At 37.2% G+C, this 14,158-nt stretch overlaps 1 long non-coding RNA gene and 1 pseudogene across 2 annotated transcripts in view; one reads left to right on the forward strand and one right to left on the reverse strand.

Annotated features, from left to right (window-relative positions):
- Positions 1-14,158, reverse strand: part of LOC309609610 — a 705,176-nt gene that overhangs the window by 510,078 nt on the left and 180,940 nt on the right. The gene's annotated exons all lie outside the window — the stretch shown is intronic.
- Positions 503-11,122, forward strand: LOC309609399 (small ribosomal subunit protein uS9m pseudogene; annotated as a pseudogene). Its single transcript has one exon. The product of its transcript is annotated as a small ribosomal subunit protein uS9m pseudogene (transcript).

Raw genomic sequence — 14,158 nt, forward strand, 5'->3', positions numbered from 1 at the left:
AGCTTGTGAATGGACATTCCTATTATCAGCCCAAACAGTTAATGAGTGTTTCGTGTAAGGCATTGGTGCTAAGAACATTGCATGTAGTATCTCATTTAATCGTCACAACCATCTTTTCTATGAATTGTAGAAACAATCTTTTCTACAATTACTTTAAATTGTGTAGGGCACAAGGCAATCTCTAAAAACTGTATACATACATTTCAACCTTCAACTCATTTCAACTCAATTTCAACTCAAGGCTTAGAAATGCAATTCTATCAGTCAACCACGTTGGCTTTTCTCTTTGTCCACACTAATTGTTGCACTATACCGCCTCCTAGGCTGTGTAGAGTGAGCAAAATCTAAGAGAGGTTTCTGAACCAGCTGATGGGATCTCTCAAAAAAGAGAACTGTGGACTTCCCTGGTGGCGCAGTGGTTAAGAATCCGCCTGCCAATGCAGGGGACACGGGTTCAAGCCCTGGTCCGGGAAGATCCTACATGCCACGGAGCAACTAAGCCCGTGTGCCACAACTACTGAGCCTGCGCTCTAGAGCCTGTGAGCCACAACTAGTGAGCCCACGTGCCACAACTACTGAAGCCCACGTGCCTAGAGCCCGTGCTCCACAACGAGAAGCCACTGCAATGAGAAGCCCGCGCACCACAACGAAGAGTAGCCCCCACTCGCCACAGCTAGAGAAAGCCTGCGCACGGCAACGAAGACCCAATGCAGCCAAAAATAAATGAAATAAAATAATTTTTTTAAAAAAGAGAATTGCTTGCTGAGAAGGGCTAATACGGAAGAAAGAAGCAGAATGTATGGTGTTCATTGCATTTGTTCATTTTATCTCTTCATTTCTCCATCCCAAATTGTTCTATGCATGAAGGTGAACACTTAAGACATTATTTTCCCAAATATGTTTTTTGGGACACTATTTCTACAGAATGATTATGGATATAACAAAAAGCGTTCCCAGGTCAGCATAAGCTAAAGAAACAGTAAGTACAACAGATTAAAATATGTGTGTACAGGCCTGGAGGGGGAGGGGAGGTTCTTTTTTTCTGAGTTCACAAAGGCTTTAAAACTGCAGGAGTTCTCAGAGGTTTTCATTAATATTTCAGTGGCAATCTCCTAGAAGGGGTAGCATTCTTAAACTCATTTGAGTATGGGTTTATAAACATATTTAAAATATCTATTTATTTGTTTATGTATGTGTATGTGCATATGCATTTATATATTTACATATGTATGTATTATTTGATGGATTATTTGCCAGATACCTCAAGGCAACAGTTGAGATGGGATGTATTGTGGGAAACAATGGTCTGGTAAAAAGGATATTCCTAACCAGCTTAAAAATCTGTGTATAAGGGGCTTCCCTGGTGGCGCAGTGGCTGAGAATCTGCCTGCCAATGCAGGGGACACGGGTTCGAGCCCTGGTCTGGGAAGATCCCACATGCCACGGAGCAACTGGGCCCGTGAGCCACAACTACTGAGCCTACGCGTCTGGAGCCTGTGCTCTGCAACAAGAGAGGCCTCGATAGTGAGAGGCCCACGCACCGCGATGAAGAGTGGCCCCCGCCTGCCACAACTAGAGAAAGCCCTTGCACAGAAACGAAGACCCAACACAGCCATAAATAAATAAATTAATTAATTAAAAAAAAAAAAATCTGTGTATAAGTCTTCCTGTCCCCACACCCCGGGGCCATTTTTGGACATGTCTAATCCTTTTACTTTGCTCCTTACCTTTGCTTCTGTGCATAAAGAGTAAGGTCTTAAGTAATGGGCATTTACCTTCCAACCAGATCCTATCTTTGAGTCTTAAAAAATGATTTGAACTTTTAACAATAATGCACAAACAATCCCTCTACCGACTGGTATCTGTGAATTTCTTTGAGTCGTATATTTGCATTTCTAACCTTAGGGAAGTCAATCACTCTGCAGCTCAACTTGCCCTTCTGAAAATGAGTATCTAGCTGCAATAACCTAAGAACTTCCTTTTACATATATAATTCTCATATTTTAGAATATGAGGAGTTTAGAACGATTTTAAATTATACTAGACCACCAGCTTCTTTAGTGGCTTCCAGATTTTACCAATAAATTAGCCCCCATGGTAAAGTGTTCCAAATATTTGGAGAAAGCTTGCTTGTAACTCTTTGCAACTAATTAAAAATATGAAAATATGATAATGAGAACAGCTGGCATGGGGCCTAAAGCCCCACATTCAATTAACCCCCAATCCTTTTTAAGAAATAATACAGGAAGGTTTAAAAATGCCATTATTTGTGAAACATATCCTCTTTAATTATGGGTTTAGAAATGCAGACTTACTGCATCTCTCCCTACCCTCTCCACATTCAATCTTCATTCTCCAGAGAATGGCAGACATCTTGCATAAGACCTATTACTGTTGCCCCATGATATTTTCCTGAGGTCATGTTTTTCTCTTTGTGCACACATTTACAAATCTATGAAAGCATATTTCTTGAGAAGAACATCTAAAAGGGAACATAGGGATGTGGATCAATAGGAACCATAGCTTTAAAAAGAGACCAGTGGGAAACTACAGAAAATGTCAATATGAAAACTCTTATCAGCTATACACGATGCTATTTAAGGAATAGGCTTTGCCTTGGGGTTCTCTAACCCAGTTATTCATTAACTGACAGGCAATGCCTGACCTGAGGGATATTATTATTATTTCAAACTTGGTCTTTTTCTTCTTCTCCCAAAGTCTACAACATCTCTATTTCAACTGAACCCTTCTAATAAAATCCTTTTTGTGTGACCATACATTTTCTAGAAAATGATAAATTGTGGGAAAAGTGGAATTTATTTTAAATGTTGTTTGAAGGTTACAATCTTATTAGAAGTCCATGAATTTGAAAAACTATGCAACGTATGACAGCTCCTGTATCATACAGCCCACTAGCAACAAATGAGCTCCGGCCACTCTTTCTGTGAATATCTCTATTCAGAAAAACCACCTAAAGCAATTTTATTTACTGAACATGTCACTATTGTTCCTAAGAATGTTTGATATTCTTTTCAGTTCATACTTTATTAGTTTTTACAAAAGATCAATTGATGACTGCAAAGAATATGAACTAATGAAACGTAACATTCGATTTTATGCACATTTTTCTTTTTGTCGAAAAGTGGTGTCTTATTTCTCTTGAATACTATAAATCATTTAGTGTTTAACATTTGGTTTAACTTAATACAGATGGATGATGTTTGGTAGTATTTTGAAACTGATTCCTAACCTGGAGATGCTTTTTATGATCCAACGTTTTGTACTGAGAAAAGTTCAAAGCAGTATCTACGGCTGATAATACTATCAGGTAGAATTCTGCTTTTCATTTAATTCCTCAGTTTTGTCCCCATTATTCCAACCTTAAGCAATGAACTTTGAGATGAATTATTAGTAAAAGAAAGTATACATGCAATCAAAGTTGTAGTGACAAATGATTTAAGTTTTTTTTATTGTTATGTGGTGAAATGAAATTCTAGGGTAAATACGTTTAAATAGTATGTGCTATATTCCACAGCTGCTTAGGACATTGCTTTGTCAGGAAAGAGGTGGGTACTTTACATAACAATTAGTGCTTCCCTGTACAACACCTATTGTGTATGAATAATTGCTCCTTTGCTTGTCTCTTTGGGATATGATAAAGCACTCCTTGGTAAGGTTTGAATGACATCAAGGTGAATAATTTTTGGATTCTGACTGAAAGACAAACGAGAATACTTAATACACAAAAGAGAGAAGACAAGGGGTAATTTAAAAATACGTTATTATGAAAACATTTCAACTGGTTTCATAGGTCTCATCTATGGATTAGAAGAAGGAATGGTACAAGGCCATGGCTTTTCCAAGGATTACATTTCCAAATGTGAGTACTTTACAGTATACTTTGAAGGATGACTATTTTAGAGTTCATAATATAGGGAAGTAAATGATCCCTTATTGTGCACTTATTTGTTATTGTCATAATTTTAGCCTAGGTAGAATGGATTGTCCTCTGTGATTCATATATTAATATTAATTAAATAGTCATGTTACTATTTATTATTAACTATTAATCTCTCAAACTTTTAGTACTGAAACAGAATTATAAGGAAAACATTTTAGTATTATTAATGAGGTCTAAGTTTGTTGAATATTTACCATCCCAATTTAGCTCCTCTGCAGTGGTGAGACAATACCTTGCCTACTTGGGCAGAAGAAATGAATGAAATATAGAGTCAAGGGAATTTGAAACAACATGAGAGATGTCATTGTGGAGAAATGGGAGCACCGGGAAGCGTAAGTGTTGATAAATTGTGGCCATGTAATAATTAGATAAGATGGCTTTTCATCCTACTGCCCGCGCCTCCCGCAGCCAACATGGCGGCTGTCCGTGTGTCCTGCGGCGTAGCCGCTTCGTACCGGCTCTTTCTTGCGGGTAGGGTTAGCTTTGCCCGGGGACAAGAGCCTCTGGAAAGCCGCGACTGCTAAGCTGCAGAGAAGTCCCGGATGCCAGATATTAAGGCTAAGACACACTACAGTTGTAACAACAAGGAAAAACGTTGCAGCCTTAATACGTAAACTTACACAGTGGATTTTACTAAAAAGCAGATTGAAGAATTCAACATAGGAAAGAGACACTTAGCCAACATGATGGGAGAAGATCCAGAAACTTTTACCCAAGAGGATATTGATAGAGCGATTGCTTACCTTTTTCCCAGTGGTTTGATTGAGAAGCGAGCCCGGCCAATAACGAAGCATCCTGAAGAGATTTTTCCAAAACAAAGAGCAATCCAGTGGGAAGAAGATGGCCGCCCATTTCATTTTCTCTTTTATACTGGCAAACAGTCATATTATTCATTAATGCGTGGAGCATACGGAAAGTTACTAGATGTAGAAAACCGTCAAGACCAGCTGCGAGCCAAAGGTCTGTTTTCAGAAAAAACTAAAGCCAAAGACCCGACTGGCAGCAGATGGCTGATTAAGGAGGAACTGGAAGAAACGTTAGTGGAAAAACTGTCAGATCAGGATTACGCACAGTTCCTTCGGCTGCTGGAAAGGTTATTGGCGTTGCCGTGTGACGCGGCTGAAGAAGAATTTGTGAGCAGGTTCCGCAGGAGTGTAACCATTCAATCGAAAAAACAGCTGATTGACCCTTTGCAGTATGACGAGAAGGGTATGGCCTTCAGCACAGTCCAAGGTAACAGAAAGACTGCAAAGGCGGAAGTGGCTGTTTATGACCGTGGAAGTGGGAGGATAGAAGTAAATGGGGTCGACTACCTGCTCTACTTTCCGGTGACTCAGGACAGAGGACAGCTGACGTTCCTTTTCCACTTCCTCTACCGGCTTGGAGAACACCACGTGACCTGCGCGGTGTCGGGGGGGCGGGGCAGACGGGCGGCGCAGGCGCAGGCCATCCACTTGGCGACGGCGAGAGCCTTGTGCAGCTTTGTCACCGAGGACGAGGTCGAGTGGATGCGCCAAGCGGGACTGCTTACTGCTGATCCCCGTGTCAGAGAGCGGAAGAAGCCAGGCCAGGAGGGAGCCCGCAGGAAGTTCACCTGGAAGAAGGGCTGAGTGTTCTGGGCGGGAAAGGGGAGGGACGCTGTGCACCTGGCATGTGGCAGACGCGCAGGAGACAGTTGCTGGCCAGGGTGAAGCAGCACCATCAGACGTTTGAGTTGTGAGATGATTTATTCTAAAATGCAATGTCGTAAAGATTACCTTCTAAAAATAATTATTTAAAACTGTTTAGCTTTGTTCTGCTGCTTTACTTTTAAAACTTTTTCAGAAGAGAGCTTTAGAAGCATAACTCAGAATCTTGGCATATTCGACCTGAAAGGAACATTCAGCAGAATCCAATCAAGAGACCGCCTTTTGCGGACGGAAAGGCCCAGCCCCACAGATCTGACCCACCAGAGCCACACTGCTAACTTAATGACAGGATGGACTTGGACTCACTCCTCCTAACTCTGTCGTTTTCCCAGATAGCAGTTGTTACAACGTATTTTTCAAAACTGAGGGATGAGAGTGCTTGTTGAGAAGAATGAAGTCCGTGGATCGTCTTTGTCAGGAGCTCAGCCGAGTCTCTGCGGAAGACAACAGGCCAATCCCCTCCCCCAGCCCCTGGCAGCCACCATTCCACTCTCTGTTTCTGAGTTTGACTCTTTTTTTTTTTTTAAGATTCTACGTATAAGTGAAAAAAATAAAAAAATAATTAGATGAGATGGATCCATGCAAACTAGTATTCACTGTATATGGAGTGGAACAATCATTAGCAATCAAGGAGAGACCTCACATATAGCTAACGTTTGGAAATCCACAATTCATTTAAAGTTTCTCATTTGAAAAATGCCTATAAATCTATAGATTCAACAAAAAAAGATATTGCTATGTTTGTATATTTCTAGTCTATGACTTTTATAGGTTCCTGCCAAATCAGATTTCCAAGTGCTCCCTTAAATTGTAGTAAATACAATTTTTCTCTTTTTTTTTTTTTTTTTTAGCAAAATCTCTTTAACTTGAAAGAGTTCAGGAAAATTGGCAGAAATAAGAACTGTTAGTTTCACAATCTTATTATGCAAATTGAAAAACCCATTCATTGTAGTGTACAGGCCTCTGCAGGCATAGTGGTCTCTGCAATTGGAGAATGAGATATTTACATTTTTAATTCGAACACGCTGGAATGCCAGAATGTCTGTGCTCATAACCTTAATAAGTAAAAGTAAATTTTGGTGTCAAATTGGTTTAAAAAATATATTTGAGAAATGAGAAAGCAGGATTTTTTTAAACTACCCTTTCATCAGTTTAATACTTTACATATTCCACAACTACTTGTTGAGAATTTTCAAAGCATTAAACACAGTCTTGGGCACTGAGGATACAGAGATCAATAAGACTCAGGGATGCTCAATGCAACTGAGAGGACGGTTGGTAAGCATTCAATTACAACTCACATGCAGTGTGCTATGACTTATCTTAGAGGATAAATCCTGTGGTTTATCCTGTGGTTTATTCTGTGGCTTATTCAGGAGGGAATGTCCAGTTGGCAAGGCACAGATCCAAGGAGAAAGATTGGGAAGTTGTCAGTGTCCTACGGGGCTCACTCCTACCCTGCCTCTCTCTCTACTGCTGTCTTCACAGACTTCTTCCCTTGGAATTTAACTCTGTCTTCTTTGTCCTCCCATGGTACTTTCCATCTGAAGTATTACTATTTCTGTTTCCCCAGATCACCTGCCTAGGGTCAAATTCAAGGTGCAACTTAATGGCACAACAGCTAATCTATACTTTCATCTTTTTTTTTTTTTTCTTTCCTTTGGCTGAAAAAGAAGGTAATTTCTGAATGTCTCAGACCTGCCAACTTCCTTCTGTTACCAAGTGACTGAGGTGGCTCTCCCTGTCTAACTACCCCAGGACAGAATGCCAGAATGTCAGGAGAATCCAGACTGTTGAAAAATCCACTGTTGGAAAGTATCGCTGTTATTGTAACTTGTGCCTGAAATGATTCTCCTTCACATTTTGGTCTCCTTTGCCTTCCATGGATAATAGGGTTCCAGGGACAGGCTACAGAACCTGGTGTGAGTCTATGTGAGATCAGAGGAAGTGTCTTCACCATGAAGCAGCCACACTGTGTGTGACAAGGACTAATGTATGTGCACCCTCGATTGCTCTGCTAACATTCTGCAAGCTCTACCTCCAAACTGACATTTTATTTTGCCAGTCCCCATCCTCAGGGTAGATGTAGCTTCTATTCTCAGATTTCAAACCAGACCACCTCATTTCCATTAACAGTATTTTTTGGGTGTAGTTGGCAGAGAACATAAAAACGAGAAGCTCAAAGATACAATCAAAATGTAATTAATTTTTAAATTCTATTTACTGTTTCATCAGATTAAGAAGATTGTAAGTTCTTCCAGGGCAGGCACCATTTGTATATTTATATGTGTCAAGTAGTCATTATGGCTGGTTGTGTAGTGCTGTTATAGATACCTCATAAGCCTCAGCAGCACCAGGTTCTGAGTTTATAGTCTATGGCCCTCTGAAAGGATTGTCAGGCAATATGGACCATATATAGATGTCCTGTTTTACAAGGCTAGGCATAGCAGAGACACCTATGACCATCAGTATCTGTCACAAATCCTAATCTGCATTCAACAGTGACTAGAGCTGGAGAGCTTATTTACTCTCTTACATTGCATATATCTTGTGTCAACCCTTGATTTGCTTCATCTTAATGCAATTCCCTGCTACTTTGATTTTCCTGAGTCTTTTTTATAATGCAGAATATTTCAAAGGCTGATAATCAGGCTTATATATTTTTTAACAAAGATACTAGAAGGATGACACCAGGATAGGTTATCAGTATCAGTGCATGCAAACAACAACAGTGAAAAAAGCAAGTCTTTTTCACGTAGATAGTGTATGACATTGTTTAGGATAATACAGTTATACCTTGGACTTTATATTTTTTATTAGTCAAAAGATATAGTTTATATCAGTGGATCCAGAGCAGAGGGACATGTACTCATTGAAATCTTGCTCTTATTGCACGGAATACATGCAAAAATCCATATATACATCAATTTTTTCCCCTAGACTGAAGGAATATTAGGTCTTGCATATATGTATATTATAGTCTTTAAAGTGTAAACAGATGCCTTTCAGATTAATAAATTACAAATATATTTAAAAGTATTGTCCAAATATAGATCACGGTCAAATAATGTCATGATTAATGTCTATAAAATTATTTTGGTATGGGAATCTGTAAATGTTTTGATTTTAAAAAGGACTTCATTCTCAAAAATAAGCAATTCCCAACCTAAGAAAACTATGGACTCCTATCCTTATAGGTAATGGATGAGGCAGAAATAAAATCATTATTTCCTTTTCAGTTTCTAGAATGATCTTCTATTTGAAAATATCAACTTTTGATATACTTGTACTATTTCAAGTGATTAGTTACTGAACAGCAATTTTATGCCTAGAACTATAAAAATAACTTTACATCCATCATATTATTTATACTTCACAATAATCACACAAGGTAAGTTTTACTTCCCCCCTTTTACAGAGGAGGAAACTGAGGTTTAGAGAGATGTAACATGGCAAAGGTGACACAGTCCTATTATGAGACAGAGCACAAATTAAGCCATGCCAGAATTATTTAATATCTCTGCTGTACACAAGCCACCAAAAACAAAAACAACCTTCCAAACAATGCTGGAGACACAAGTTTCAGTAATTCTTTTTTTTTTTTTTTAATAAATTTATTTATTTATTTTTGGCTGTGTTGGGTCTTCGTTGCTGCACACGGGCTTTCTCTAGTTGCGGCAAGCGGGGTCTACTCTTCGTTGTGGTGCGCGGGCTTCTCATTGTGGTGGCTTCTCTTGTTACGGAGCATGGGATCTAGGCGCGTGGGCTTCAGTGGTTGTGGTGCATGGGCTCAGTAGTTGTGGCTCGCGGGCTCTAGAGCGCAGGCTCAGTAGTTGTGGCGCACAGGCTTAGTTGCTCCACGGCATGTGGGATGATCCCAGACCAGGGCTCAAGCCCGTGTCTCCTGCTTTGGCAGGCGGATTCTTAACCACTGCGCCACCAGGGAAGCCCCAAGTTTCAGTAATTCTTAACAGGAAGTTATTTCTTAAGCCGGAAGTTCATTTATCAATACTGGGTCCATTTTTCCTAACGCTTGTAATATTTTTTGAAGTAGTATTTATTTATTATTGCTCCTTCTATGGAAGAGCTAGGGGAAGTAAAATGAACAAATAAACAAACAAAATCTTTTCAGTTCTGGATAGGTAGATTTTAAACAGGTAATCGGACGTCAAATATAGTTGTTCTGTGATCAATTAAAGTTCTTTTTCAGGAAACCTTCCTACCAAAAGAAACCTGCACATTATCTTGGGTGACTTTTAGAATTCCCCTTCAACTATAATGACCAAGAATAATGCAGGGCCAAGAGGAGTCTGGATTTCTTTTCTTTTACTTCTCAGGTTATCTCTGGATGAGCAGCAGAAACATTGTGTAGACGTCTGCCTTCTCCAAAACTAATCTGTTTTTATGACTTTTGTATCATTTGCACGACTGATATCCTTATTTGTAAAAATGTCATTTTATTGACTATCTTCTAGAGAGTTGCCTAAGTTTAAAGCCAGTAATATTTTAAAAGGAGAAATGCCACATATATTTTAATAAATGGTAGTCTTTGTCAGGTTTCTCCACCATAAATTTACTGTTTTTCCTGTGCTTTCCATACTTTTCCAATATATAGACCAATATCAAGTTTAAAATGTAAAGAAATACCATTTTTAGAGATTGCCTGTAGACTACACAATTTATACAGTTTTATTTACCAGAAACAAAAGTTTGATCTTTTAAATGGATCAAGAAACAATGTTAGCTAAAAAGTCAATACTTTGTCCATTATTTTGGTGAACTATCTAAGCACTTCAACAGGACATGCAGTGGTTATACAAAAATATTAATTTATTTCCCATATTTCTCCAAAAATATTTGCATGTAGCAAAAATTTGGTTTTTTTTTAACCAAATGAATTTACTTTAGAGAACAAGAGATTTTAAAGTAGAGAGACTTATGGTTCTCCATTATGTGTTATACCAGAAATACTACTCCTCACACTGAGAAATCTTGCATTTTGGTTTTCTACTTTAAAAACAAAACAGAGAGAAAATAGGAGAAAACATGTAACTAGGGCAGAGAATATTATTAAAAATATAAAAGAGGGTAAAGAAGACATGTAATATTTCTTAATAAATCCATTGTTATGAAAAGTGATATATTAGGAAAAACAAGTTTCCAGCCAGCACTGAAACAAAGTTCAAGCCCCACCCTTTCGGTTTTTAGCTCCTTAAGAAAAACCTAGACAGGCCTCCCAAAATGCTTGTCCCTTCATGCATGCCTATAATAAAGACTATGTTTCTCAGCTTTCCTTGCTGTTAGTAGCGTCTTGCTGTTAAGTTCCAAACAAAAGTATGTCAGATCAAGTTATATGTTTCAGCTTCTGGGAAACTTAAGAGTTAGTTAGTCTGTACCTTTTATCTCTTCTTTTTTAGCCTCTCCTTTTCTCTGCTGACTTGAACGCAGATGGATGTGGCTGCATACAGTCAAGCCAAAGCAACAGACAACGTAGTTAGCAGAACAACAAGACAGAATAAGCTGGGTTCCTGACACAGAAGGTACATCAGCCCTGAAATGATTATCTCCAAACTTTTACATGAAACAGAAATAAACTTTTGTCTTTTTAAAGCCACAGTCATTTTGAGTTTTCTGCTACTCACTGCCAAACCTAGTTTAATTAATATATTAACATTCTGAGCCCAAGCTCTTGCTTTTTGCTAATAGTAATAATAGCTAATATTAATTGAATTTTTTTTCCCATGCACTGGTCTATATGATTTGTATATATTAATTCATTTAAAATTTACAAGAATTGTATGAAGCATGATGATTGCACTTATTTTACAGATGAGCAAACTGAAGCTCCTAAACTTTAAATAAATTGACTCAAAGATCAAAAAGTGTTCAGTAGCAAAACTAGGATTTGAATTCAGTTAGTCTGGGATCTGATCACGTAATCTGAAGAACATGAAATCTCTGTACTCAAATTAAGAATTTTCAGAATATTAGAATAAAAATAATTTTATATTAAAGAAAAAAATCGAGGTTTGACTATTGTTAATAAATACTTGAAGAGGCAGCATAGCATAAAGTTTAAGAACATGGGTCCTAGAGACAAACCACTGAGAATTTAACCTTGTCTGCTTATTAGCTACTTATTAGTTAGATAATCTTGGTCAAATCTCTTAGCTTCTCTGAGCTTTGGGTGCTTCATTAATTCAGTGAGGGATAACAACTGTACCACATAGCATTGTTATACTGAGGATTAAAAAAATAATTAATGTAAAGTGGTTAGCACTGTGCCTGGACCAGTGTTAATCTTCAAAAATAAATGTAAATTATTATGGTAATTCCTGACATCACAAAGAGAAAAAAAATCTACCACCAAACTTGTGAAAGTTTGACTAAGTTTTTAAAAATTCTTTAAACTCATATTATTTGACTTATTTTTTCTAGGATCCATTCCTAATTACATAGAGTGAATAGCCAGATTTGAATGCTCTCCTGGCACTCTAGCGAGATATATATTTTACTCTGCAAATGGCAAAGATTTACTTTGCAATAATCCTTTTGAGAAAAAATAATTGAATATTTTTCCTTCCTACTTGGCAGTCTATGATAATGGCCTAATAAGACATAATGCATAGAATGTGACAAGTGTCAGAGATGAAGTAATTTGTAACTTGAAATAGTGGAAATTGCAATTCAAAGATCTTATATAGTTTTATTCTCTAAACATATTATGGTAGCAGGTGTGCCCAAGAGACTATTGCTGCATCAATTATTAAGCAAAAGTTTACCAGAATATTTTCATCAATTTTATTTTTTGTGTGTGCTTGTTTTATATTTCTAAGTTGAATCTAGTGTTGTCTGTTACCATGTACTAGAATTGCTACAATCAAACCAGGAAAATGTAGATAAAGTGTTTAGAATAGTCCAAAACCATTTGCTCAAAGACCATAGTGACAATACACTTCATGCATGCTGAGCGTTAGCTGTGGATCTGGAATTCTTCTTGTGTTTATTTAATTCTTCTAATTTATTTAATTCTTCTAATTACCCCGAAATAGAAAATTACTACCTTTATTTTACAGATAAGGAAGCCAAATCACAGAGAGGTTGAAATACTTGTTGAAAGTCATAAAATAAGTGGCAGAGCTGGAATTTGAACCCAAACAATTGGTTTCTAGAATCTCCCTTCAACCGTCATGCTATCTTGTTTCTCAATGTCTAAAATATAAGGCCAAAAGAAATTTTGAAAAATAACTAAAAAGTTAATTTTGGAGTCAAAGATTCTCTATAATTTGTGCTTACATGTGATAATAACCAGCAGAGAAGTCATGTTAAGCCCTTGTTTCAAAAAAGAAATAAAATGGATAGGCAAACTGTATAGGGATAAAAGTCCACAGAAATGTGAAACTACCTCTAAAGATTATGTTCAACCATATTTTTATTATACATTTCATTAACTATCTATAGTATCTTCCACCCTGTGTATCTTGCTTAACTCAACATAGAGAAAATTCCACACTCTAGGAGCTTTCACCTTGAAATCAGAAGTATAATCAGAACTCAATCAATCAATATTATCATCCATCCAATGTCCTCAATCCTTTAGAGTAAAAGCAATGATTGAGTCTGTTTCTCTAAATACTTTGAACTGCTCATTTAAATATAGGGATTTTATACAAGGTATTTTCTCCTATCAGTCTCTAAATGTAAATGCTCTATATATCTGAGCTTCAGATGAACTTCAAGCAATGAAATTTTTATCAAGTTTTTCCTGGACTTATAAACTGACTCAGTACACAACCACAGAGCATTAGTATTTCAAAATTAATATTAGGTATACATTAAGTACATTTTGAAATGCAACATAATTATTAGTATTTTAAAATACTCTGATCTCTATCATTAGCCTTTAAAATGTATTACTATCTTAGAGAAGCAGAGAATTAGCACAGTGTAGATAGGAGCCATGTATTTAGGATTAAAATCAAAAGTGTAGTCTTTTGTAAAGGTACATGGTCTACTGAGATTTTGAGCACTCTAATTAATTGCCTTCTTAGCAAATTTAGTCTTCCTAGTAGTCCTTACCTAGGGATAATTGATAGTTCAAAAAAAAAATCAAAATGGAATTGTGACAAAAAAACTTTAGGCTCTTATCGCATTAATGACATTATTCAGAAATATAGAGCTTGCACCAATGTTTTCAATTATTCAGTAGTTCAATAATTATTTTTGAATTCTTTGGATATACATAATAGTTACTGTGCTAAAGAGGTTGCAAAGATAAATGAGGCATGTTCTATACTTCAGGAGTTCAAATTTTTAACAATACGTGGTATTATAGTGAAAATACTTCCCTCATGTCAGCATTTTTCAGACTGGGTTATAATCATCTATTTATGTTTCTATCTCTTACGGAATCTCTGCAAGACTGTATTTTCTTCCATTTTGGATCCCTAGCAAAAATCTCTCAGCTTGGCACAAAGGAAATCAAGATTTGGTTTGGCAGAGTAAATAG

Source organism: Balaenoptera borealis, assembly GCF_965194805.1.
Source record: "Balaenoptera borealis genome assembly, chromosome: 13".
In the NCBI taxonomy this organism is placed as follows: Eukaryota; Metazoa; Chordata; class Mammalia; order Artiodactyla; family Balaenopteridae; genus Balaenoptera; species Balaenoptera borealis.